Below are 10,625 nucleotides of genomic sequence, written 5' to 3' on the forward strand. Positions count from 1 at the left end.
TCTTTTCCTTGCTCCCTAACCCTTTGCACTATGTTCAAAGTGATGTGAAAAGTTTCATTACTAAACATACTTTCCAAAAGATTTTTTTCTCAAGTTCTTTTCCCTTATATTTGCCTAATTTGTTCATTTTCTAAAATCAATAACTAATTGTTAAACAAAATCATGAGGAGAGTCAAGTGAATAGCCAGGTCTTCAGTTCCCAACAGAACACCTGCCAGGAACAGGGCAATTGCACACTACAAGCCAGGGGATTCCATATTTTCAACTGTCGGCCACTGTGAAGGCCCTTCCGTGCCTCATCACCACCATCTGAACCTCAGAGGGTAGCAGGACGCACCAAGGAACCTCCCTCCTGACCCAAATGGATGGGTAGATTCATGCAGAAGATGACAGTCCTTTGGGTATCTTGGCCCCCAGTCATGTACTGCTTTCGAGGTAAAATTACCCACGTCCTGATTCATGCCCAGAAACAAAGTGCAACTGGAACAATTGAGTCATCTCAGATCAGTCAACATCTGAGCAGCTGCATTTTCTACCAAATGAATTTTCCAAAGTGTCTTCAAGGGCAGCCCCAAACAGAGCACATTTCAGTAATCTAGCTGTGAGGTGGCTATACCTGCAGTCCTATACATGCTTGCCTGGGAGTAAGTCCTATTGAATTCAGTGAGATTCAGTGGCATAGCTAATGTAAGTGTAGCCCTGTGCAAGGGGCATAATGATGCTCCAGAAGAGACATAACTAAGACATCTGCTACCTAGGATCAAAGAAGATTTTGTAGCCTCCCTTCATGACGAAATAAAATTCAATTTATTAAGCAAATAAATAAAAAGCATGCTGGATAATTGGCCATAACTTTTGATAGAATACAGATATTCCAATGCGATTTATTTCATTGCATTCAGTATTAAATTACCTTTCCAATGATGTATAACATGATGGTATTATTTGTATATACCAAGGTTTTCACAATCTTGGCCACTCGTGTCAAACTCAGCTTGTTGCCCCCTAGAGCATGTTGCCTGGTGCAGTTGCCACCCCTAGCACCCCCTTAGCTATGCCACTGGTGAGACTTCTGAGTTACATGCAGTACACAAACATGTCAGCGGTTGCTAGGCAACCAGTACTTCCCCCCCTTGGATCCTCTGGTGTGTCCTCAAAACATTGAAAAGAGTGTGCAAACATTTCACTGGAGTGTGTCCCGTTGCCAAAGCTACCAGATCAATGCTCCCCATTTTGCTTCACTGCACTGAAATCATCACAGTGCCACAAAATAGAGAGTATTGGCCCCATTGTGTTCCCTACCCCAACACAGACCACTTGGTTAAGGCAAAGCAACTATTATTATTTAAATAATTTATATCCCGTCTTTTCCATTTGCCAAAGCAAATGTGCAAGGCGGCTTTCAAAGTTCCAGATGGTGTCATTTATCCTCACTGACACTGTAATATAACAAAATCTGATTGGCTGCATGGTAACTGGCTGGGATAACATGAAGGAGAAAGAAGCAGCTTCCCAAATGGCTCCAGGGAGCAGCACATTGGAAGAATACTGGGTGCAGATAGGTGAGGGAAATGCACAAAAATAATGGGGCCTCTCTGATCTGTTCATCTCCCTTGAAAACAAGTTTTTTCTCTGCAAAAGTCCACAGGCAGAAATTTACTGTAGTTCTACTTAAAAGTCACTCAGCATTAGATCAGCCCAAATCCCTATGGTCTTCTGTCATACAATGAAATAAACTTGGCAAGACTGTATGTTAGTGATTTTGGGCCTTGTAATTAAGAAACAAGGTTAACTAGGCATGCAGACATCCTTATCTTATAGGTACAAGCAGTCATGCTCTAAATGAGAAGACAATATACACAGAATAGCATCATTCTAGCTGTGCAGATCCTATGGATTTGCTGAGCTGGACTTACACTTGTAGGTCAAATTGTATGTCCAACTGACTTGTGGTAGCCTATGCCTCATTTATTTATTTATTTACAGATTTATGGTAGCCCCAGATCTGTGCTACTGTAGCTCTAAGGGAACAACCGTGGCCTCTTGGGGTATTTCCAGGGATAAAATCTCAACACAAGAACAGCCTCAGATGTGCACTCCACATTGCCCAATCCAGACTGCACTGCTTTTGTCTAGATAGTCATCTCTATGATGCTGGCACTGAAACCTGTTATTCCTTTTGGGGGATGGATCATGGAGTCAATGTGATAGTGCATTCAGATAAGTGTGGAATAAACAGGGTCAGCCATCACAGTCTCCTGAAAGGTGGAAGAGTTGGCTCTTGGTTCTTTCCTGCTGGTAACATGCTTTCAGATAGGCACAGGCAGGGATTTGCAGATCTGGGCTCATCTGGGCTAGGCAGTTTGATACACAATCCAGCATTTCAAAAATTGCTCCTGTAAAATGGCCAAGTCTTCAGGTTCTCCCCTTCTGATTTGCAGGTTACAGTGAACTTTTCACATCACTCTTTGCATCAGTCTTTTGTTTTTCCCAAGCAGCTTTGTTTGCCTGAAGCTTCTTAGAAATGTTATTACTTGTTATTATCAAAGATGTATTACAACATGCATTGTTTGTTCTTGTTGCAAGCCCTTTTGTTTCTTGTAAAGACATCCTGCTTTGTTCACAATTGCTTTGTCTTCTTTCTTTCATTTCCAATGGCTTCCCCATATAAATCCTAGGAAGGCTTTGCTTTGACTTACATTAAGCTTTCTGCTCCTTCAAAGACAAAGGCCTGTGTCTTTTTGATTCCCACTGAAACTTTTCTGTTCTATAATAATACTAACAAGGTGTAGGTTTTACAATCTCCTGATTTGTACTGGTAATGCATATTCCAAATAAATAGTTTCTTTTGTTGCAAAACTTGGTGTATTTCTTGTACCAAAACAATTTGTCCACCTTACTGAATGCCATTTGGTAATTGGGGAGTAGAGAGAACAAAGGAAAACTGCTGTAGTCCTCTGTTCTATCCAGGGCTAGATTGTTAAAAACAGGGTGCCATTGAGGTTACTTAGTGATGAGGAAGTGACTGTTTCTAGCTATATAGAAGCTGATTTGGCAGGATCATTAATTAAGGAAATGGTCTAAGCAAATATTAATTGTAAAATGCATTATTATCTTTGGGCAAAATGAGCCTTCAGTCACCACCTACTAAGGGGGTAATTAGCAGCATTCACTAAGTTTTGGGTCTCCAATTCTGAAAGCCTGGGCCTTCTTGCTGGGATTTAAATGTCACTGTGTTGCAGTCATAAACAGCCAGAACACTGATTGAAATCTAGAAGGAAAAAAATTTCCTTGAAGATCAGGTCATTGATTTGCTTTCCATACTTCTGGATTCTCAGATTACAAAAATGAAAAGCAGCCTGCAAAACAGAGGACATTGTAGAGCCCAAGCCTTTACAATGCAAATTGCAGCTAAGAACACATGTTTTCTGTTCAACCCTTGTGTCAACCTAAGAAGCATTTTTGCAAATGTTCACAAAGGCCCCAGAAAATGTCTTTTGAAAATAAAACCCTCAAGCTGTTTTTGCCTCTGCTAATCCCATCCTTATTTGATGGACTATGATCCTAGGCTAAGGTTGACAACTTCTTGTGATAGCAGCTCCATACCTTTCTGTTGAATGACAGAAAATTAAGAGGCTTGGAGATGTGAGGCAAACGCTATCAGTTTTGAATATTGCCTTTTATGTAGCTATTAATAAGCACAAAGCTTTAATCAGAAACCCTACCCTAGGCATACCATCATAGCAGATTTTGCTTTCCAACTCTTCTCCACTTCCAAGGCAGTGTCTTTAACTACCTTGACAGTGTCTTTAATTCTTTACACAACATACACTTCAGCTGGTACTCCTCTCCCCAATCTCCCTGATATCTCATTTCTCTCTAGCTGCTCTCCATTCAACTACTTTTATGCAGTAAACAGAAAACCTCACAACAAAGCACCAGTTACTTTCTCTAATTTCCAGCAACAGGCTGGAATGCTCCTGACTACTGATTTTCAAAGCAAAATACTATTGCTGGAATTTCAGGAGATGCAATGCTATATACAGAACTGTACAGAGTTTTAGATGGTTTTTACAGAGTCAAAGAAGAAACTCTTTGGTGACCAATTTAAGTCCAAACAGGGTAACTGAGAAGTATGATCACCTCCATTTGTAAATGCTTTGGTTTCCTGAGCAGCTGTCAGAAGATTCTAGAATAATTATTTAATTGTATAAACATTTATTTTATTATAAAAGGTGGTTAGGGCTGCAGTCCGATGCATAGCAGTGTACTCTTAGCCTATCACGGAGCACAATTAATTTTCCTTGCCTCCCAGCAGTTTGCATTTTCCCCACAATCTCTTGCTAAACTTCTTTGGTTTACATAATTGAACTAAGCTTGTCCCTGGAGCTTTAAAATCACAGCTTCCCTTGTCCCTTTTTGCCCCAGTCCTTTTGTCCACCTCCACATAAATTTCCTAACAAGCAAGGATACATGTGCATGGATGAATGGAACAGGGGAAGTAGATGAGAGAAGCCAATTACAGGGGGAATATCTGGTTGCAACCTGGCAGCTCTACATAAATATGCTAAGAATTATGGGGGGTTTTGACAGAAAACAAAAAAGTCTTCATAAATGACCTGGAGACAGGGGTGAGCAGTGAGGTGGCAAAGTTTGCAGACGACACCAAACTTTTCCGAGTGGTGAAGACCAGACATGATTGTGAGGAGCTCCAGAAGGATCTCTCCAAACTGGCAGAATTGGCAGCAAAATGGCAGATGCGTTTCAATGTAAGTAAGTGTAAAGTCATGCACATTGGGGCAAAAAATCAGAACTTCACATATAATAATAATAATAATAATAATAATAATAATAATAATAATAATAATACAGGTATTTATATACCGCCTTTCTTGGTCTGTATTCAAGACTTTATTCAAGGCGGTTTACATAGGCAGGCTTATTTAAATCCCCGTAGGGATTTTTACAATTGAAAGAAGGCTCTATCTTTCAAGAGCCACAACAATTCAGATGTTTCGTTCTGATCTGGCCTCCATCCTGGCCCCCATCCTCCCACGCTTAGAGCAGATGGAATAGCTCAGCTTCAGCTTGTCAGCTGCTTCAAGGTCGCATGGTGCTGGTGGCCTCGAACTGGCGACCTTGTGGATGTTATCTTCAGGCAAATGGAGGCTCTGCCCTCTAGACCAGACCTCCTGCCCATATAGGCTCAGATAGGTCTCATATAGGCTCATATAGGCTAATGGGTTCTGTCTGTGACAGATATGGAGAGAGATCTTGGGGTGGTGGTGGACAGGTTGATGAAAGTGTCGACCCAATGTGCGGCGGCAGTAAAGAAGGCCAGTTCTATGCTTGGGATCATTAGAAAAGGTATTGAGAACAAAACGGCTAATATTATAATGCCGCTGTACAAATTGATGGTAAGGCCACACCTGGAGTATTGTGTCCAGTTCTGGTCGCCACATCTCAAAAAAGACATAGTGGAAATGGAAAAGGTGCAAAAGAGAGCGACTAAGATGATTACTGGGCTGGGGCACCTTCCTTATGAGGAAAGGCTATGGCGTTTGGGCCTCTTCAGCCTAGAAAAGAGATGCCTGAGGGGGGACATGATTGAGACATACAAAATTATACATGGGAAGGATAAAGTGGATAGAGAGATGCTCTTTACACTCTCACATAACGCCAGAACCAGGGGACATCCACTAAAGTTGAGTGTTGGGCAGGTTAGGACAGACAAAAGAAAATATTTCTTTACTCAGCGTGTGGTCAGTCTGTGGAACTCCTTGCCACAGGATGTGGTGACGGCATCTGGCCTTGATACCTTTAAAAGGGGATTGGACAAGTTTCTGGAGGAAAAATCCATTATGGGTTACAAGCCATGATGTGTATGTGCAACCTCCTGATTTTAGAAATGGGCTATGTCAGATGCAAGAGGGGGCACCAGGATGAGGTCTCTTGTTATCTGGTGTGCTCCCTGGGGCATTTGGTGGGCCGCTGTGAGATACAGGAAACTGGACCAGATGGGCCTATGGTCTGATCCAGTGAGGTTGTTCTTATGTTCTTTCTTTGGAAGCTCATGCCACCATTCTTTTATTTGGCCCTGTTCAGATCTTCCTAGTGTCACCTGCAAATCAGTCTCAAACACCCCCCCCCCTCTTTCCAAGGCAAAAACTTGTGGCAGCCATCAATACAGAGCAACACAAAGAGGGAGGGGGAGCAGCTAACAGAGACTGGAAAAGGCATGAATTTAGAGGAAGTTAGAACTTACAGTTTGGCCAAATCTTACCGCTAACAGAACCTTTTTGCTGACAGGCTAATAAAGTGCCTTACTAACCTAACCGCAAGCCAGACAGGATAGAAATAGAACAGCAAGCATCGCGAAACGGTCAGAAACAAGACTTCCCTTTGAGAAAGGTGGGGGCAAGTGCAAGTGCAAAAGAAAGAGTGAAGAGGGCGGGAGCATAAGAAGGACATTTAGGAAAGTTACCAAAGGGAACTTCCCCCTTTTGGGAGATGCTTTGTTTGAATGACAACTGAATTGTATAAAAACTGTCACACCCCACTGGACCCCGGCTTTCTGAATTTGAGCGGGCAGCTCTCAGGGGCCCCAGGCATGCCTTGCTAACTAATAAATACCTTCCTAACCTTCCACCTTCTAGTGTCTTGCTTATTCGGCCTCAGCGGCACTGGACAGAATCCACCCCTGTCTACCAAACTGGCGCTGCCCTTCTGGGCAGGGGTATGACACTAGGAAATAGTAAATTTTGATATTTTTTTTTCATTTCCCTTAGTGTCTGTATTGCATATACAGAGCCAAACTCTTGCCATATACCTTTGTTCCTGCCAGCCTTACTTTAAAGTGTTCTCTGGAAGGTTTCAAAGGAAACCCATTTCGTAGCTCGTGTGTCCCAGTCCACAGCAAGTTAAAAGTTTGCCTTCTACCCTTTTCCATTTCTATGTGTTATCCAGCCAAAAGGCAATAGATATCCTGGAAACAGATTGAAAAGCGTGGCTAGTTTCACAGAAGAAGACCTCTGCCTGCCATGCCTCCACGTGCATGGTGTAGCACATCAGAAGTTTCTAACAACTTCCAGTATTTCAAAACTCAGCCTGTTGTCATTCTTTGAAACCTGAAGTTTGTCTGAACTTCAGTTACTAGCTGGTGTAAATCAACCAATGATCCTGTCCATGGTACCCTCAAAGTCAAATACGTTGTGTTTGCTTCTTCAAAAGCAACAAATCAAGCAAATCTCTCATGAGTGTTGGCTTCAAAGATAAATGGAATGCCAATCCTTAACCCCAAATCTGGAGAAACCGTGGCCTCAAGTACTACTTTTGGTACAAAAATTGAGCCTGTGTTGAATCATACTATGAAGTTCTTGCTGTTGGGCAAGACATTAAGTACACATTAAGTACTGACTGCAAACAAATGATAACAGGAGTGCATTTGTGGCCTTAACAATAACAGAGACTGTGGAGGAGGGCTGATCAGTTACTATCAAAACACCAGTTGGTGTTTTCTTAACATACACAATTTTTAGACCTTCAAGTTGGCACAAAGAAAGTTGTTAGATGTGCCAAATTGGCACCTGGAGAGTATGCCTATGTACTCACTCCTCTCACAGGCCTGCAGTGGGTCAACATTTGCTAACATCAACAGGGGAAGAGCACTTCCTGCCTCACAGGCTTCAAAGGTATAAGCTGCATCATCTCCAGGATGCAATTTGTCAATCTGAGAAGGTATTATTGATGTGGGCAGAGTTAACATTTTGTTGCGATATGGAATCAAATTCCAGGCTTGTGCAATTTCTCCCTTGTGTGTAAAGGACTTTTTAAATGTATAACGGGCAGCTTGTTTTAAACAATAACTCTCCTTTTGTTTTGTAACCTTGTCTCCAAGTTTGGGAAGTGTGGGAGGGAACAAGGACACATTCCCATCACTGAAACCTGCAATATTTTCCAAGCAAAGGGAGTTTCATGTTTCAAGGTTCAATTTTCTTGTTACCACCTAATATAGGAGAAACATGTGGGGGAGGAAGTTATTTGTTCTCTGCTTCGAGCACCACAGTTTTAAGAGTCCCCTGAGTTTTGTGGACTAGATTGACTGCCAAGAGTGTATCAAACCCCACTGCCTAAAGCTTGAAATCGTATTACTTTAATGGTTATTTAAAATTGATTCTCTGCTTGTTAATATGAAATTTACTTTGCAAGGCGATTTGGATGTCTGAATGCTATTTTGAGGGAATGCAAGAAGCTTTGGGACTTTGTGTTCTGTCAACATGATCCTCATTTGGAATTAAAGCTCCCCTTAATTCTCTTTGCCTTGTTAGGGCTTTGCAGGATCCCTCCCTTCAGAAATCCCTTATGTTCTCCCTTATAGAACTCTTCCTTGTGGAGAGATGGTGTGGTGGTTCTGCAGCTTGAGTTAGACCCTGCTTTGCCATGAAGCTTCATGGGTGACCTTGGGCCAGTCACTATCTCTCAGCCTCACCTACCTCACAAGGTTGTTGAGAAAACAAAAGGAGGAAATTATGTACACCACCCGGAGCTCCTTGGAGGAAGGGCAGAATATATATGTGAAAAACAAAATCAATCCCTAGAGACTGCCTGCCAGAGAATATTGTCTTTTGACCCTATCGCCGGTCTCCTCTTGAGTCAGTTCAAGGTTCATCTAGCCAACAAGTTCTTTATGTTGAGAAGCATTTTATATTACAAAAGGTAATCATTAGCAGAATTTCACAGGCATGTGAAACATAGCAATTTTTCAACAATAGATACATAGCCACAGTCCAAAACATGAGTTAGGCTAACTAAACCTGATGGTTTTGATGGATTTAAAACTAGAACTGAATTCTAGGATGCCAATTCTCTCACATCTCAGCTGTATATAGTGAACATCTCACCATTCACTCCAAAGGTGGAGGTTTAGAGATATTGCTGCCTCTAAAACACAAATACCCATGTTATTCTGTGTTGACCCATATCTTTAAAAGCAGATAAATTTGATATTTCAATGAGAAAACCTACTTTTTCTGGCTGGGCTTCAAAGACCACAAGCTCATCAAATGTCAAAAATAAAAACATGAAGCTGCCTGACTGGATAGATAATTTTAGATAAATAATATTGACTGTTTAGATAAATTAGTAAATATTATAATGATAACTGTGGTAACATTTGTATCGATAACCTTTTTTTTCAAGACTTTTTTTTAAGAATGCATGTTGTAATCCAAGGCCAGTATCCTGATGTGTAACCCGTGTAGACCCATCCCTAAGTCTAGCCCATTTCCCTGCCCTATATCTGTAATAAATAAATAAACATTAAAAAAAAGAAACATGAAGCTGCCTTCTCATAATCCCCAACTGTACCTATTTATGAGGGACAAGGCCCTATTTTGTGACACCTCCTTCTAATAAATTATTGCACCTGTGTTGTCCCTGGTTTTCCTTTTGGAATTTAATTTAGAATTGTTGTTAGTGTGAATTAATAAACTTGCCATTCTTTCAGTTTCAGCCCTCTCTCCGGAAGCTATAGGACTGAAGTCCTGGTTGGGCCTTGGTGAACGCATCCCATATCTAAGGGGAACATGCATTAAAATGCAGATGCGTTAATGTGGTGCACTGACTGACATTTCAAATGCTGGGGATGGAGCATTAGAGTATCCACTTTGCATCTGGATGATCCCAGATGATCTTCACATGCACTATAAACAGCGTGCAAAACAGACATCTTGGTCAGTGCATGGGGTGATGCAGTGTACAGAGGGGATAGAGTGCTATGAGTGCATGAGTACATCATACCCTGCCACATCCAGTAATAAAATGAGTAATCCAGGATTTTTTGTTGGAATTATCACAGTATTATACTGTAAAACCATAACTCTGAGGCCTCATTCTCGCTGAAGTGATCAACCTATCACTAAAACTACTGGTAGGGACTCACAATTGCATTTCCTTCTATTTCCCCAAATAGAACTCAGAAGGTGTTGATTGCATGTAAAGCCAAGTATCCACAGAATAATTAAAGTAAGAAAGTTTCTGGTTCGGATTGATTCAGTGGGAGATATTATGACTTTTTGGTACCTTGGCAAGATCTGAACCAAGACTTGGCAAAACATTTGAATAAATCAGAAGTTGAGCCAAGGAAGACTGCATGGTTGGTCCATAAAACAACTGATATAAACATAGCCGAAACAGAGATGAATTGGAGCTGCCAGGACTAGCGCTTCAATGTCTGGATGCAGCTCGCACCACTAGACATGATGTGGCTGAACTGAGAACAGTGGAAAGCAGGCTGAGGGCCCAATCCTATCCAACTTCCCAGCACTGGTGCAGCTGCAATGCAACGTAAGGGAACAAATGCTCCCATACCTTGAGGAGGCCTCTGTGACTGTCTCCCCACCACAGAATGCAGTGCACGCCCCATTGGTACAGCTGCACTGGCCCTAGAAAATTGGATAGGGTTGGGCCCTCAGCCTGCTGCAGAGCTGGGTAGAAGCAGAAAGAATCTGGGCTACTTTCAGAGAAACTCCCCAGACAAGAGTCTTCATAAATGTAGGACCCAGCAAGGGTTGGGCAACAAACACATAAGGGAGGCATCTTTGGGTTGAACTACCTATTACAGACTA

The sequence above is a fragment of the Tiliqua scincoides genome, chromosome 4, assembly GCF_035046505.1.
Source record: "Tiliqua scincoides isolate rTilSci1 chromosome 4, rTilSci1.hap2, whole genome shotgun sequence".
Classification (NCBI taxonomy): Eukaryota; Metazoa; Chordata; class Lepidosauria; order Squamata; family Scincidae; genus Tiliqua; species Tiliqua scincoides.